We start from the raw sequence: 17,332 nt of genomic DNA on the forward strand, positions 1-17,332 counted from the left end.
AGTTATGGCCTCCAGAACAAACATGTGGTGCCAAAACACCTGAAAAACCACAAAACCCCTCACCTGAGAACAAAACCCCTCACCTGAGAACAAAACCCCTCACCTAAGAACAAAACCCCTCACCTGAGAACAAAACCCCCCATCTGAGAACAAAACCCCTCACCTGAGAACAAAACCCCTCACCTGAGAACAAAAACCCTCACCTGAGAACAAAACCCCTCACCTGAGAACAAAACCCCTCACCTGAGAACAAAACCCCTCACCTGAGAACAAAACCCTCACCTGAGAACAAAACCCCTCACCTGAGAACAAAACCCCTCACCTGAGAACAAAACCCCTCACCTGAGAACAAAACCCCTCACCTGAGAACAAAACCCCACCTCAAAACCCTCACCTGAGAACAAAACCCCTCACCTGAGAACAAAACCCCTCACCTGAGAACAAAACCCCTCACCTGAGAACAAAACCCCTCACCTAAGAACAAAACCCTCACCTGAGAACAAAACCCTCACCTGAAAACCCCTCAAAAACCCCTCACCTGAGAACAAAACCCCTCACCTAAGAACAAAACCCCTCACCTGAGAACAAAACCCCTCACCTAAGAACAAAACCCCTCACCTGAGAACAAAACCCCTCACCTAAGAACAAAACCCCTCACCTGAGAACAAAACCCCTCACCTAAGAACAAAACCCCTCACCTAAAAACAAAACCCCTCACCTAAAAACAAAACCCCTCACCTGAGAGCAAAACCCCTCACCTGAGAACAAAACCCCTCACCTGAGAACAAAACCCTCACCTAAGAACAAAACCCCTCACCTAAAAACAAAACCCCTCACCTAAAAACAAAACCCCTCACCTGAGAGCAAAACCCCTCACCTGAGAACAAAACCCCTCACCTGAGAACAAAACCCTCACCTAAAAACAAAACCCCTCACCTAAAAACAAAACCCCTCACCTAAAAACAAAACCCCTCACCTAAAAACAAAACCCCTCACCTAAAAACAAAACCCCTCACCTGAGAACAAAACCCCTCACCTAAAAACAAAACCCCTCACCTAAAAACAAAACCCCTCACCTAAAAACAAAACCCTCACCTAAAAACAAAACCCCTCACCTAAAAACAAAACCCCTCACCTAAAAACAAAACCCCTCACCTAAAAACAAAACCCCTCACCTAAAAACAAAACCCCTCACCTAAAAAAACCCCTCACCTAAAAACAAAACCCCTCACCTAAAAACCCCCTCACCTAAAAACAAAACCCCTCACCTAAAAACAAAACCCCTCACCTAAAAAAACAAAACCCCTCACCCCCTCACCTAAAAACAAAACCCCTCACCTAAAAACAAAACCCCTCACCTAAAAACAAAACCCCTCACCTAAAAACAAAACCCTCACCTAAAAACAAAACCCCTCACCTGAGAACAAAACCCCTCAAAACAAAACCCCTCACCTAAAAACAAAACCCCTCACCTGAGAAAAAACAAAACCCCTCACCTAAAAACAAAACCCCTCACCTGAGAACAAAACCCCTCACCTAAAAACAAAACCCTCACCTAAAAACAAAACCCCCTCACCTGAAAACAAAACCCTCACCTGAGAACAAAACCCCTCACCTAAAAACAAAACCCCTCACCTAAAAACAAAACCCCTCACCTAAAAACAAAACCCTCACCTAAAAACAAAACCCCTCACCTAAAAACAAAACCCCTCACCTAAAAACAAAACCCTCACCTGAGAACAAAACCCTCACAAAACCCCTCACCTAAAACAAAACCCTCACCTAAAAACAAAACCCCTCACCTAAAAACAAAACCCCTCACCTAAAAACAAAACCCCTAAAACAAAACCCCTCACCTAAAAACAAAACCCCTCACCTAAAAACAAAACCCCTCACCTAAAAACAAAACCCCTCACCTAAAAACAAAACCCCTCACCTAAAAACAAAACCCCTCACCTAAAAACAAAACCCCTCACCCCCCTCACCTGAGAACAAAACCCCTCACCTAAAAAAACAAAACCCCTCACCTAAAACAAAACCCCTCACCTAAAACAAAACCCCTCACCTAAAAACAAAACCCCTCACCAAAACCCCTCACCTAAAAACAAAACCCCCCCTCACCTAAAAAAAACCCCTCAAAAAACCCCCTCACCTAAAAACAAAACCCCTCACCTAAAAACAAAACCCCTCACCTGAGAACAAAACCCTCACCTAAAAACAAAACCCCTCACCTAAAAACAAAACCCCTCACCTAAAAACAAAACCCCTCACCTAAAAACAAAACCCCTCACCTAAAAACAAAACCCCTCACCTAAAAACAAAACCCCTCACCTGAGAACAAAACCCCTCACCTAAAAACAAAACCCTCACCTAAAAACAAAACCCTCACCTGAGAACAAAACCCCTCACCTGAGAACAAAACCCCTCACCTAAAAACAAAACCCCTCACCTAAAAACAAAACCCTCACCTGAGAACAAAACCCCTCACCTGAGAACAAAACCCCTCACCTGAGAACAAAACCCCTCACCTAAAAACAAAACCCCTCACCTAAAAACAAAACCCCTCACCTAAAAACAAAACCCCTCACCTAAAAACAAAACCCCTCACCTAAAAACAAAACCCCTCACCTAAAAACAAAACCCCTCACCTAAAAACAAAACCCCTCACCTGAGAACAAAACCCCTCACCTAAAAACAAAACCCCTCACCTAAAAACAAAACCCCTCACCTAAAAACAAAACCCCTCACCTAAAAACAAAACCCCTCACCTGAGAACAAAACCCTCACCTAAAAACAAAACCCCTCACCTGAGAACAAAACCCCTCACCTAAAAACAAAACCCCTCACCTAAAAACAAAACCCTCACCTAAGAAAGAAACATCACCAAATGTCATCATAATAAATGAAGGAAGTCTTCTGTTTCTGCTGGGAAGCAGACGCCTTAACACGACAACACAATGGACTAATTCTACGAATAGTAATCACATGGTTATGATCTTAGACATCATCGAGACACTCAACGAGCTCTTGCTGAACCCTCAATAACAGAGTGTTTAAATGAAACAGTCACACTTGAGGGGAATTACCATCTCACCCCCTCCTTTATCCTCTTGGCTTTAATAGCAGAGGCCCTCTTCAACAGGAAGAGTGTTCCTCTCAACAAACTAAAGGCTTCAGGTGGTTTCTGAGAGCACTAATTGTTAGCATGTTGGACCAGAGACAAGACGTTCTCCTGACCACGACACAGAGTTTGTCCTGGTCTACATGACGTTTTCCTGGTTAAGCCTACGGTCACCTGTGTTAGCCGAGGCAGTTGATTGGTTGGAGAGCTCTCCGCTCTTGGTGGCAACAGACACCTGATAGGTCCGTCCAGGTGTCAGCTGGTGGAAGTGGGCCTTTGTGGTGTCAGATGACAGGGTCTTCTCCAGAGGGGTAGTTCCAGAAGAGGACAGGGTCACCACTATAGAGTCCACATCACCCTGGGGTTGACTCCATGATGCTCTCAAACTGTCCTGGGTGTTATTGTTCTCTAGCTTCAGGTTGGAGACGGCATAGGGCACTAGAGAGGAAGAGAGAAGGGAGGAGAGAGAGGGAAGGTTGGGAGGGAGAGGGAGAGCGATAGAGGGAGAGGAAGATGGAGAGGGAGATGGAGAGGGAGATGGAGAGGGAGGGGAGAGAGACAGGGGGAGGGAGTGAGAGAGAGAGAGATGGGAGGAGAGAGAGGGAAGGGTGGGAGGGAGAGGGAGAGCGATAGAGGGAGAGGAAGATGGAGAGGGAGATGGAGAGGGAGATGGAGAGGGAGGGGAGAGAGACAGGGGGAGGGAGTGAGAGGAGAGAGAGATGGGAGGAGAGAGAGGGAAGGGTGGGAGGGAGAGGGAGAGCGATAGAGGGAGAGGAAGATGGAGAGGGAGATGGAGAGGGAGGGAGAGAGACAGGGGAGGGAGTGAGAGGAGAGAGATGGGAGGAGAGAGAGGGAAGGGTGGGAGGGAGAGGGAGAGCGATAGAGGGAGAGGAAGATGGAGAGGGAGATGGAGAGGGAGGGGAGAGAGACAGGGGAGGGAGTGAGAGGAGAGAGAGAGGGAGAGAGAGGGTGGTAGAGAAAGATAGCGGGAGAGAGAGAGCAAGAGGGAGGGAGAGATAGAGGGGAGAGAGGGGGGAGAGAGAGGAGAGAGGGGGAAGGAGAGGAAGAGAGAGGGAAAAGAGAGGGGGAGGGAGAGGGAGAGAGGGAGGGAGAGAGAGGGGAGAGACAAATTCAATCCCTTTTAGACCACTTCTTGGGATCGTGGTTCATTGTTTCGCTAGCTGGACAAAATGTTTCACTGTAATAGTGAAGGTGTAAACTTCACTATTAGTAGAAAACCTAAACAGTATATTTGACCTCTCAGCTTCCCTATCAAATAAAAAAATGTCAAACAGAAAACATAAGAAAATGAACAACAATGACAAATAGTTTGATGAAGAATGCAAAAACCTAAGACAGAAAATGGAGAAACCTGTCCAACCAAAAACACAGAGATCCAGAAAACCTGAGTCTACGCCTTCACTATGGTGAATCACTAAAACAATACAGAAATACACTACGGAAAACCTGAGTCTACGCCTTCACTATAGTGAATCACTGAAACAATACAGAAATACACTATGGAAAACCTGTGACTATCACTGAAACAATACAGAAATAGAAATACCTGAGTCTACTATAGTGAAAACCTACAGAAATACACTATGGAAAACCTGAGTCTACGCCTTCACTATGGTGAATCACTAAAACAATACAGAAATACACTATGGAAAAGGAGGGAACAGCACGTCAGTAATCAGCTCAATATAATTGAAGAATCCATAGACTCTAACCACTTCTGGGAAAATTGGAAAACACTAAACAAACAACAACATGAATAATTATCTGTCCAAAAGAGAGATGTCTGGGTAAACCACTTCTCCAATCTTGATGGAGCCCGTCTCAGCAAATAGCAAAAACAGGAAAAAAATATAGCCTAATGTTAACTAGCTAACGTTGAACCTGGTTGGTTAGCTACCTGCAGATTCATGCAGGGTAGTAACGTTATGAGTTGGGATCGTGGTTCATTGTTTAGCTAGCAAGCTACCTGCAGATTCATGCAAGGTAATAACGTTATGAGTTGGGATCGTGGTTCATTGTTTAGCTAGCTAGCTACCTGCAGATTCATGAGGGAAGTAACGTTATGAGTTGGGATCGTGGTTCATTGTTTAGCTAGCAAGCTACCTGCAGATTCATGCAGGGTAATAACGTTATGAGTTGGGATCGTGGTTCATTGTTTAGCTAGCTAGCTACCTGCAGATTCATGCAGGGTAGTAACGTTATGAGTTGAGATCGTGGTTCATTGTTTAGCTAGCTAGCTACCTGCAGATTCATGCAGGGTAGTAACGTTATGAGTTGAGATCGTGGTTCATTGTTTAGCTAGCTAGCTACCTGCAGATTCATGCAGGGTAGTAACGTTATGAGTTGGGATCGTGGTTCATTGTTTAGCTAGCTAGCTACCTGCAGATTCATGCAGGGTAGTAACGTTATGAGTTGGGATCGTGGTTCATTGTTTAGCTAGCTGGCTACCTGCAGATTCATGCAGGGTAGTAACGTTATGAGTTGGGATCGTGGTTCATTGTTTAGCTAGCTAGCTACCTGCAGATTCATGAGGGAAGTAACGTTATGAGTTGGGATCGTGGTTCATTGTTTAGCTAGCAAGCTACCTGCAGATTCATGCAGGGTAGTAACGTTACGAGTTGGGATCGTGGTTCATTGTTTAGCTAGCTAGCTACCTGCAGATTCATGAGGGAAGTAACGTTATGTGTTGGGATCGTGGTTCATTGTTTAGCTAGCTAGCTACCTGCCGATTCATGCAGGGTAGTAACGTTATGAGTTGTGATCATGGTTCATTGTTTAGCTAGCTAGCTACCTGCAGATTCATGAGGGAAGTAACGTTATGAGTTGGGATCGTGGTTCATTGTTTAGCTAGCAAGCTACCTGCAGATTCATGCAGGGTAGTAACGTTATGAGTTGGGATCGTGGTTCATTGTTTAGCTAGCTAGCTACCTGCAGATTCATGCAGGGTAGTAACGTTATGAGTTGTGATCGTGGTTCATTGTTTAGCTAGCTAGCTACCTGCAGATTCATGCAGGGTAGTAACGTTATGAGTTGGGATCGTGGTTCATTGTTTAGCTAGCTAGCTACCTGCAGATTCATGCAGGGTAGTAACGTTATGAGTTGGGATCGTGGTTCATTGTTTAGCTAGCTAGCTACCTGCAGATTCATGCAGGGTAGTAACGTTATGAGTTGGGATCGTGGTTCATTGTTTAGCTAGCTAGTTACCCGCAGATTCATGCAGGGTAGTAACGTTATGAGTTGGGATCGTGGTTCATTGTTTAGCTAGCTAGCTACCTGCAGATTCATGCAGGGTAGTAACGTTATGAGTTGAGATCGTGGTTCATTGTTTAGCTAGCTAGCTACCTGCAGATTCATGCAGGGTAGTAACGTTATGAGTTGGGATCGTGGTTCATTGTTTAGCTAGCTAGCTACCTGCAGATTCATGCAGGGTAGTAACGTTATGAGTTGGGATCGTGGTTCATTGTTTCGCTAGCTAGCTACCTGCAGATTCATGCAGGGTAGTAACGTTATGAGTTGAGATCGTGGTTCATTGTTTAGCTAGCTAGCTACCTGCAGATTCATGCAGGGTAGTAACGTTATGAGTTGGGATCGTGGTTCATTGTTTAGCTAGCTAGCTACCTGCAGATTCATGCAGGGTAGTAACGTTATGAGTTGAGATCGTGGTTCTTTGTTTAGCTAGCTAGCTACCTGCAGATTCATGCAGGGTAGTAACGTTATGAGTTGGGATCGTGGTTCATTGTTTAGCTAGTTAGCTACCTGCAGATTCATGCAGGGTAGTAACGTTATGAGTTGGGATCGTGGTTCATTGTTTAGCTAGCTAGCTACCTGCAGATTCATGCAGGGTAGTAACGTTATGAGTTGGGATCGTGGTTCATTGTTTAGCTAGCTAGCTACCTGCAGATTCATGCAGGGTAGTAACGTTATGAGTTGGGATCGTGGTTCATTGTTTAGCTAGCTAGCTATCTACGTGACGAAACACAAAAGACTCCACTACGTAAGTAACCATTTCAATAGAATGTTCATGATGTCACTGCGACAACTGTCGATAGACGTAGCTGGTAAATTCGCTCTGGATATCTACTCTGATTTCAGAGCGCTCTCGTCTGTGTGCCAAATCTCAGAATAACTGACGAATTTACAAACACCGATGAATATTGCCGGTGTCAGTAAACGTTGGCTAAAAAGCGTAATTAAATTGTTGCCAGCAGAACAGTTGCAGTCTCCACTTTGGATAACATGAAAACAGCCTAACCAGCTCTGCTAGGGCGAGTAAAATGGTCAGAGTGAGGTGTTCGCTCAATTGTACTGGAAGTAGTTAGCAAGCTAGCCAACATTAGCCAGTTAGCTTGGGTGTTTGACTGTCGTTGTGACGTCAGAACAACCCTACTCCTCGGCCAGAGCGTCCAGTGTGCGCTCTGAACGCTCCGAGTGCGAAAACGCTCTGAATGTACAAACAGACAATCTGACAACACTCTGAGTTTACAAACGGACAATCTGACAACACTCTGAGTTTACAAACTGACAACACACTGAGTTTACAAACGGACAATCTGACAACACACTGAGTTTACAAACGGACAATCTGACAACACACTGAGTTTACAAACGGACAATCTGACAACACACTGAGTTTACAAACTGACAACCTGACAACACACTGAGTTTACAAACTGACAATCTGACAACACTCTGAGTTTACAAACTGACAACACACTGAGTTTACAAACGGACAATCTGACAACACACTGAGTTTACAAACGGACAATCTGACAACACACTGAGTTTACAAACTGACAATCTGACAACACTCTGAGTTTACAAACTGACAACACACTGAGTTTACAAACTGACAATCTGACAACACTCTGAGTTTACAAACTGATAACACACTGAGTTTACAAACGGACAATCTGACAACACACTGAGTTTACAAACTGACAACACACTGAGTTTACAAACGGACAATCTGACAACACACTGAGTTTACAAACGGACAATCTGACAACACACTGATTTTACAAACGGACAACACACTGAGTTTACAAACGCCCAGAGTACATTCTGAGTTTACAAACAGACAACGCTCTGAGTTTACAAACGCCCAGAGTACATTCTGAGTTTACAAACTGACAACGCTCTGAGTTTACAAACGCCCAGAGTACATTCTGAGTTTACAAACTGACAACGCTCTGAGTTTACAAACGCCCAGAGTACATTCTGAGTTTACAAACTGACAACACTCTGAGTTTACAAACTGACTGTCTGACAACACTCTGAGTTTACAAACTGACAACACACTGAGTTTACAAACGGACAAACTGACAACACACTGAGTTTACAAACGGACAATCTGACAACACTCTGAGTTTACAAACGATCAATCTGACAACGCTCTGAGTTTACAAACTGACAACACACTGAGTTTACAAACGGACAAACTGACAACACACTGAGTTTACAAACGGACAACACACTGAGTTTACAAACGGACAAACTGACAACACACTGAGTTTACAAACTGACTGTCTGACAACACTCTGAGTTTACAAACTGACAACACACTGAGTTTACAAACGGACAATCTGACAACACTCTGAGTTTACAAACTGACAACACACTGAGTTTACAAACGCCCAGAGTACATTCTGAGTTTACAAACTGACAACGCTCTGAGTTTACAAACGCCCAGAGTACATTCTGAATTTACAAACTGACAACACACTGAGTTTACAAACGGACAATCTGACAACACACTGAGTTTACAAACTGACAACACATTGAGTTTACAAACGGACAATCTGACAACACACTGAGTTTACAAACTGACAACACATTGAGTTTACAAACGGACAATCTGACAACGCTCTGAGTTTACAAACGCCCAGAGTACATTCTGAGTTTACAAACTGACAACGCTCTGAGTTTACAAACGCCCAGAGTACATTCTGAGTTTACAAACTGACAACGCTCTGAGTTTACAAACGCCCAGAGTACATTCTGAGTTTACAAACTGACAACGCTCTGAGTTTACAAACGCCCAGAGTACATTCTGAGTTTACAAACTGACAACGCTCTGAGTTTACAAACGCCCAGAGTACATTCTGAGTTTACAAACTGATAACGCTCTGAGTTTACAAACGCCCAGAGTACATTCTGAGTTTACAAACTGACAACACACTGAGTTTACAAACGCCCAGAGTACATTCTGACTTTACAAACTGACAACGCTCTGAGTTTACAAACGCCCAGAGTACATTCTGAGTTTACAAACTGACAATGCTCTGAGTTTACAAACGCCCAGAGTACATTCTGAGTTTACAAACGCCCAGAGTACACTCTGGCACTCCAGATTAAATTTACACCCATAGTATAAACCAGCCTTTAGTCTTGTGTAATACATGGCCTCACATGTGAATCCTTAAAGAGATGGGCGGAGCTAAGGCTTAAGAGGGTGTGAACGATGCTGAATGGGGGTGGAGACAAAGAAGATGAACCAAAACATTCACAGGTCATTTTCTCAAAAGTGAGATTAAGAGTTCATTAACTTTCAAAGCAGAATTACTTCCCCAATGTTCCTCAACCTCAGTGTATGATATTATCAGGAATCAAGTGCAGGCCATGTGAAGTGACAATGTGAAGCACAAAGACAGGTGAAACAGACCAGGGCGTGACACATATACCATTTTATAGCTCTGAGTCTCTACTTCTATCCAAAGTTAAAAAAAAAATTGAAACACAATTTAAAATGTTGCTCCATAAGACCGAATCAAGCCGGTCGGTCACATATGACTGCCCTTGTCTATCAGTGTATCAGTGTTTTGTGACTTATCGTGTTTCATGTTTTTTGTGGACCCCAGGAAGAGTAGCTGCTGCTTCTGAAAAAGCTAATGGTGATGATAAAAACGAATAAATAATGTCAGCCTAAGGCCTAAGGCGGAGGTTTACGATGGCTGAATATATTGCGGAAAATTCACACCGATCCTGGACAGTTAAAGAGTAACACAGGCTTGGTTGGGTAGGGACTCTGTTAGGAAAGAAAGCAGGCTTGGTTGGGTAGGGACTCTGTTAGGAAAGAAAGCAGGCTTGGTTGGGTAGGGACTCTGTTAGGAAAGAAAGCAGGCTTGGTTGGGTAGGGACTCTGTTGGGAAAGAAAGCAGGCTTGGTTGGGTAGGGACTCTGTTGGGAAAGCAGGCTTGGTTGGGTAGGGACTCTGTTAGGAAAGAAAGCAGGCTTGGTTGGGTAGGGACTCTGTTAGGAAAGAAAGCAGGCTTGGTTGGGTAGGGACTCTGTTAGGAAAGAAAGCAGGCTTGGTTGGGTAGGGACTCTGTTAGGAAAGAAAGCAGGCTTGGTTGGGTAGGGACTCTGTTAGGAAAGAAAGCAGGCTTGGTTGGGTAGGGACTCTGTTAGGAAAGAAAGCAGGCTTGGTTGGGTAGGGACTCTGTTAGGAAAGAAAGCAGGCTTGGTTGGGTAGGGACTCTGTTAGGAAAGAAAGCAGGCTTGGTTGGGTAGGGACTCTGTTAGGAAAGAAAGCAGGCTTGGTTGGGTAGGGACTCTGTTAGGAAAGAAAGCAGGCTTGGTTGGGTAGGGACTCTGTTAGGAAAGAAAGCAGGCTTGGTTGGGTAGGGACTCTGTTAGGAAAGAAAGCAGGCTTGGTTGGGTAGGGACTCTGTTAGGAAAGAAAGCAGGCTTGGTTGGGTAGGGACTCTGTTAGGAAAGAAAGCAGGCTTGGTTGGGTAGGGACTCTGTTAGGAAAGAAAGCAGGCTTGGTTGGGTAGGGACTCTGTTAGGAAAGAAAGCAGGCTTGGTTGGGTAGGGACTCTGTTAGGAAAGAAAGCAGGCTTGGTTGGGTAGGGACTCTGTTAGGAAAGAAAGCAGGCTTGGTTGGGTAGGGACTCTGTTAGGAAAGAAAGCAGGCTTGGTTGGGTAGGGACTCTGTTAGGAAAGAAAGCAGGCTTGGTTGGGTAGGGACTCTGTTAGGAAAGAAAGCAGGCTTGGTTGGGTAGGGACTCTGTTAGGAAAGAAAGCAGGCTTGGTTGGGTAGGGACTCTGTTAGGAAAGAAAGCAGGCTTGGTTGGGTAGGGACTCTGTTAGGAAAGAAAGCAGGCTTGGTTGGGTAGGGACTCTGTTAGGAAAGAAAGCAGGCTTGGTTGGGTAGGGACTCTGTTAGGAAAGACAGCAGGCTTGGTTGGGTAGGGACTCTGTTAGGAAAGAAAGCAGGCTTGGTTGGGTAGGGACACTCAGAACCACAGGATGCAGGGAGCAGAGGAGAGTTTGGCATCTTCCCATATATACTCCACAGGATGTAGGGAGCAGAGGGGAGGTTGGCATCTTCCCATATACTCACTATTCCATTATTCGTGTGGGCTGATGACTATGTGAGAAGCTCAAGGCTTAAAATAAATAGCTGATCACCGCTTTCCTGAAATTTGGTGCAGTATGACTTTAATAGTTACAATTACATTTTTATTTCTAAATATAGTGATGATCCTAATTTACAAATATTTTTGTATTTATTTATTTATTTCACCTATATTTAACCAGGTAGGCTAGTTGAGAACAAGTTCTCATGTACAACTGCGACCTGGCCAAGATAAAGCATAGCAGTGTGAACAGACAACACAGAGTTACACATGGAGTAAACAATTAACAAGTCAATAACACAGTAGAAAAAAAAGAGAGTCTATGTACATTGTGTGCAAAAGGCATGAGGAGGTAGGCAAATAATTACAATTTAGCAGATTAACACTGGAGTGATAAATGATCAGATGGTCATGTGCAGGTAGAGATACTGGTGTGCAAAAGAGCAGAAAAGTAAATAAATAAAAACAGTATGGGGATGAGGTAGGTAAAATTGGGTGGGCTATTTACTGATGGCCTATGTACAATAGATGTGACGTCGCTGTTACAGATGCTGACATCATCTAAGGAGAGTCCATTCCAATGAATCCCATATCATGACTGAATCCTTACCCGTCTGGATTTGTCTTGAGGTGGTACTCTGGCGTCCCCCTGCCTCCGTCACCATGGTGATGTTATACACGCGCCCTGGCACCAGGTCGGTGACAGTGTAGTCTTTAGCGGTGCTCTCCAGAGTCAGGTTCCTCACCACACCCACTCGGTCAGTGAGCAGTAGCCGGAATCGCTCAGTCCTCCCTGGGCCAGGCTGCCAGGAAACTCCCAGGCTGTCTGATGTCCCAGACACCTGTAGGCCACTGACTGTCGATGGACCTGAGCGATAGAATGGGCTGTCAGTGACTGAAACAAGATACCATACATCAAGCTAAGATTAAACAAAAGTCAAGTTGGTAATTCACTTATAAAGGTACATGTTTTGATATTCAAGCAAACACGTTTTTCAACTAAACTCAGCAAAAAAAGAAATGTCCTCTCACTGTCAACTGCGCAACTATTTTCAGTAAACTTAACATGTGTAAATATATGTATGAACATAACAAGATTCAACAACTGAGACATTAACTATACAAGTTCCACAGACATTTGACTAGCAGAAATGTAATAATGTGTCCCTGAACAAAGGGGGGGGGGGTGTCAAAATCAAAAGTAACAGTCAGTATCTGGTGTGGCCACCAGCTGCATTAAGTACTGCAGTGCATCTCCTCTTCATGGACTGCAGCAGATTTGCCCGTTCTTGCTGTGAGATGTTACCCCACTCTTCCACCAAGGCACCTGCAAGTTCCCGGACATTTCTGGGGGGGAATGGCCCTAGCCCTCACACTCCGATCCAACAGGACCCCACAACAGAACCCAGACGTGCTCAATGGGATTGAGATCCGGGCTCTACGCTGGCCATGGCAGAACACCGACATTCCTGTCTTGCAGGAAATCACGCTCAGAATGAGCAGTCTGGCTGGTGGCATTGTCATGCTGGAGGGTCATGTCAGGATGAGCCTGCAGGAAGAGTACCACATGAGGAAGGAGGATGTCTTCCCTGTAACGCACAGCGTTGAGATTGCCTGCAATGACAACAAGCTCAGTCCGATGATGATGTGACACACCGCCCCAGACCATGACGGACCCTTCACCTCCAAACCGATCCCACTCCAGAATACAGGCCTCGGTGTAACGCTCATTCCTTCAACGATAAACGCGAATCTGACCATCACCCCTGGTGAGACAAAACCGCGACTCGTCAGTGAAGAGCACTTTTTGCCAGTCCTGTCTGGTCCAGCGACGGTGGGTTTGTGCCCATAGGTGACATTGTTGCAGGTGATGTCTGGTGAGGACCTGTCTTACAACAGGCCTACAAGCCCTCAGTACAGCCCTCAGCCTATTGCGGACAGTCTGAGCACTGATGGAGGGATTGTACGTTCCTGGTGTAACTCGGGCAGTTGTTGTTGCCATCCTCTACCTGTCCCACATGTGTGATGTTCGGATGTACCGATCCTGTGCAGGTGTTGTTACACGTGTTCTGCCAGTGCGAGGACGATCAGCTGTCCGTCCTGTCTCACTGTAGTGCTGTCTTAGGCGTCTCACAGTATGGACATTGCAGTTTATTGCCCTGTCCACATCTGCAGTCTTCATGCCTCCTTGCAGCATACCTAAGGCACGTTCACGCAGATGAGCAGGGACCCTGCGCATCTTTCTTTTCGTGTTTTTCAGAGTCAGTAGAAAGGCCTCTTTAGTGTCCTAAGTTTTCATAATTGTGATCTTAATTTCCCACCGTCTGTAAGCTGTTAGTGTCTTAACGACAGTTCCACAGGTACATGTTCATGAATTGTTTATGGTTCATTGAACAAGCATGGGAAACAGTGCTAAAACCCTTTACAACGAAGATCTGTGAAGTTATTTCGATTTTCACGAATTATCTTTGAAAGAGAGGGTCCTGATTAAGGGGTGTTTCTTTTTTTGCTGAGTTTATATTGCCAAATCTGATCCAAAATCAGTCACAATGTCAGGGCGGGATCACTGTCATAACAATGGCTACATAACAGACAAGTTAGATGGCCAAAATAATAACTGTTAGACAACATCATCACCAGAGGAGTGGTGTAGAACTACACAGAGAACTATGTAGTAGGTCAGGGGAATGAGAGGTCAGGGGAATGACAGGCCGGGGGAATGACAGGCCAGGGGAATGACTGGTCAGGGGAATGACAGGACAGGGGAATGACAGACCAGGGGAAAGACTGGCCAGAGGAATGACTGGTCAGGGGAATGACAGGACAGGGGAATGACAGGACAGGGGAATGACAGGCCAGGGGAAAGACTGGCCAGAGGAATGACTGGTCAGAGGAATGACTGGTCAGGGGAATGACTGGTCAGGGGAATGACAGGACAGGGGAATGACAGGCCAGGGGAAAGACTGGCCAGAGGAATGACTGGTCAGGGGAATGACAGGACAGGGGAATGACAGGCCAGGGGAATGACTGGTCAGGGGAATGACAGGACAGGGGAATGACAGGACAGGGGAATGACAGGCCAGGGGAAAGACTGGCCAGAGGAATGACTGGTCAGAGGAATGACTGGTCAGGGGAATGACTGGTCAGGGAATGACAGGACAGGGGGGGAATGACAGGCCAGGGGAAAGACTGGCCAGAGGAATGACTGGTCAGGGGAATGACAGGACAGGGGAATGACAGGCCAGGAAAAAGACTGACCAGAGTAATGACTGGTCAGAGGAATGGCTGGTCAGGGGAATGACTGGTCAGGGGAATGACAGGACAGGGGAATGACAGGACAGAGGGAATTTGATTTGTTTGATCGTAGCTAGGGAATGACTGGTCAGGGGAATGACAGGACAGGGGAATGACAGGACAGGGGAAAGACTGGCCAGAGGAATGACTGGTCAGAGGAATGACTGGTCAGGGGAATGACAGGACAGGGGAATGACAGGACAGGGGAAAGACTGGTCAGAGGAATGACTGGTCAGGGGAAAGACTGGCCAGAGGAAAGACTGGTCAGGGGAATGACAGGACAGGGGAATGACTGGTCAGGGGAATGTCAGGACAGGGGAATGACAGGACAGGGGAATGACAGGTCAGGGGAAAGACTGATGAACAACGCTGTTACACAATGTCATTAGGAAAGGAATGACAGCAGGCAGATCTTCACAGAAAGTAGACAGAGCTGCAGGTCTTTACTCTCTGAGAAGAATAACTGGGACTGTTACACTATGCCTCATCAGAGGTGTGGTGGTCATTTAAACTACACAGAGACCGATGACATTACTGTTACACCGTGTTTCATCAGTCAGAGGTGTTGTGCCAGGACAGAACAGAACAACACAGCACTTCATAGAACTATGACCAGAACAGACCAGTAGAGAGACTCTGAGAACAGACCAGTAGAGAGAATCTGAGAACAGACCAGTAGAGAGACTCTGAGAACAGACAAGTAGAGAGAATCTGAGAACAGACCAGTAGAGACTCTGAGAACAGACCAGTAGAGAGACTCTGAGAACAGACCAGTAGAGAGACTCTGAGAACAGACCAGTAGAGAGACTCTGAGAACAGACCAGTAGAGAGACTGAGAACAGACCAGTAGAGAGAATCTGAGAACAGACCAGTAGAGAGACTCTGAGAACAGACCAGTAGAGAGACTCTGAGAACAGACCAGTAGAGAGACTCTGAGAACAGACCAGTAGAGAGACTCTGAGAACAGACCAGTAGAGAGACTGAGAACAGACCAGTAGAGAGACTCTGAGAACAGACCAGTAGAGAGACTCTGAGAACAGACCAGTAGAGAGAATCTGAGAACAGACCAGTAGAGAGACTCTGAGAACAGACCAGTAGAGAGACTCTGAGAACAGACCAGTAGAGAGACTGAGAACAGACCAGTAGAGAGACTCTGAGAACAGACCAGTAGAGAGACTGAGAACAGACCAGTAGAGAGACTGAGAACAGACCAGTAGAGAGACTCTGAGAACAGACCAGTAGAGAGACTGAGAACAGACCAGTAGAGAGACTCTGAGAACAGACCAGTAGAGAGACTGAGAACAGACCAGTAGAGAGACTCTGAGAACAGACCAGTAGAGAGACTCTGAGAACAGACCAGTAGAGAGACTGAGAACAGACCAGTAGAGAGACTCTGAGAACAGACCAGTAGAGAGACTCTGAGAACAGACCAGTAGAGAGACTCTGAGAACAGACCAGTAGAGAGAAACAGACTGAGAACAGACCAGTAGAGACTCTGAGAACAGACCAGTCTGAGAACAGACCAGTAGAGAGAGAACAGACCAGTGAGAACAGACCAGTAGAGAGACTCTGAGAACAGACCAGTAGAGAGACTGAGAACAGACCAGTAGAGAGACTGAGAACAGACCAGTAGAGAGACTCTGAGAACAGACCAGTAGAGAGACTCTGAGAACAGACCAGTAGAGAGACTCTGAGAACAGACCAGTAGAGAGACTGAGAACAGACCAGTAGAGACTCTGAGAACAGACCAGTAGAGAGACTCTGAGAACAGACCAGTAGAGAGACTCTGAGAACAGACCAGTAGAGAGACTGAGAACAGACCAGTAGAGAGACTCTGAGAACAGACCAGTAGAGAGACTCTGAGAACAGACCAGTAGAGAGACTCTGAGAACAGACCAGTAGAGAGACTGAGAACAGACCAGTAGAGAGACTCTGAGAACAGACCAGTAGAGAGACTCTGAGAACAGACCAGTAGAGAGACTCTGAGAACAGACCAGTAGAGAGACTGAGAACAGACCAGTAGAGAGACTCTGAGAACAGACCAGTAGAGACTCTGAGAACAGACCAGTAGAGAGACTCTGAGAACAGACCAGTAGAGAGACTGAGAACAGACCAGTAGAGACTCTGAGAACAGACCAGTAGAGAGACTCTGAGAACAGACCAGTAGAGAGACTCTGAGAACAGACCAGTAGAGAGACTGAGAACAGACCAGTAGAGAGACTCTGAGAACAGACCAGTAGAGAGACTCTGAGAACAGACCAGTAGAGAGACTCTGAGAACAGACCAGTAGAGAGACTGAGAACAGACCAGTAGAGAGACTCTGAGAACAGACCAGTAGAGAGACTCTGAGAACAGACCAGTAGAGAGACTCTGAGAACAGACCAGTAGAGAGACTGAGAACAGACCAGTAGAGAGACTCTGAGAACAGACCAGTAGAGAGACTGAGAACAGACCAGTAGAGAGACTCTGAGAACAGACCAGTAGAGAGACTGAGAACAGACCAGTAGAGAGACTCTGAGAACAGACCAGTAGAGAG

At 45.7% G+C, this 17,332-nt stretch overlaps 1 pseudogene; it reads right to left on the minus strand.

Annotated features, from left to right (window-relative positions):
- The window catches only part of LOC124024477, a 104,685-nt pseudogene that overhangs the window by 82,661 nt on the left and 4,692 nt on the right, over positions 1-17,332 (minus strand).

The sequence above is a fragment of the Oncorhynchus gorbuscha genome, unplaced genomic scaffold, assembly GCF_021184085.1.
Source record: "Oncorhynchus gorbuscha isolate QuinsamMale2020 ecotype Even-year unplaced genomic scaffold, OgorEven_v1.0 Un_scaffold_1870, whole genome shotgun sequence".
NCBI lineage: Eukaryota > Metazoa > Chordata > Actinopteri > Salmoniformes > Salmonidae > Oncorhynchus > Oncorhynchus gorbuscha.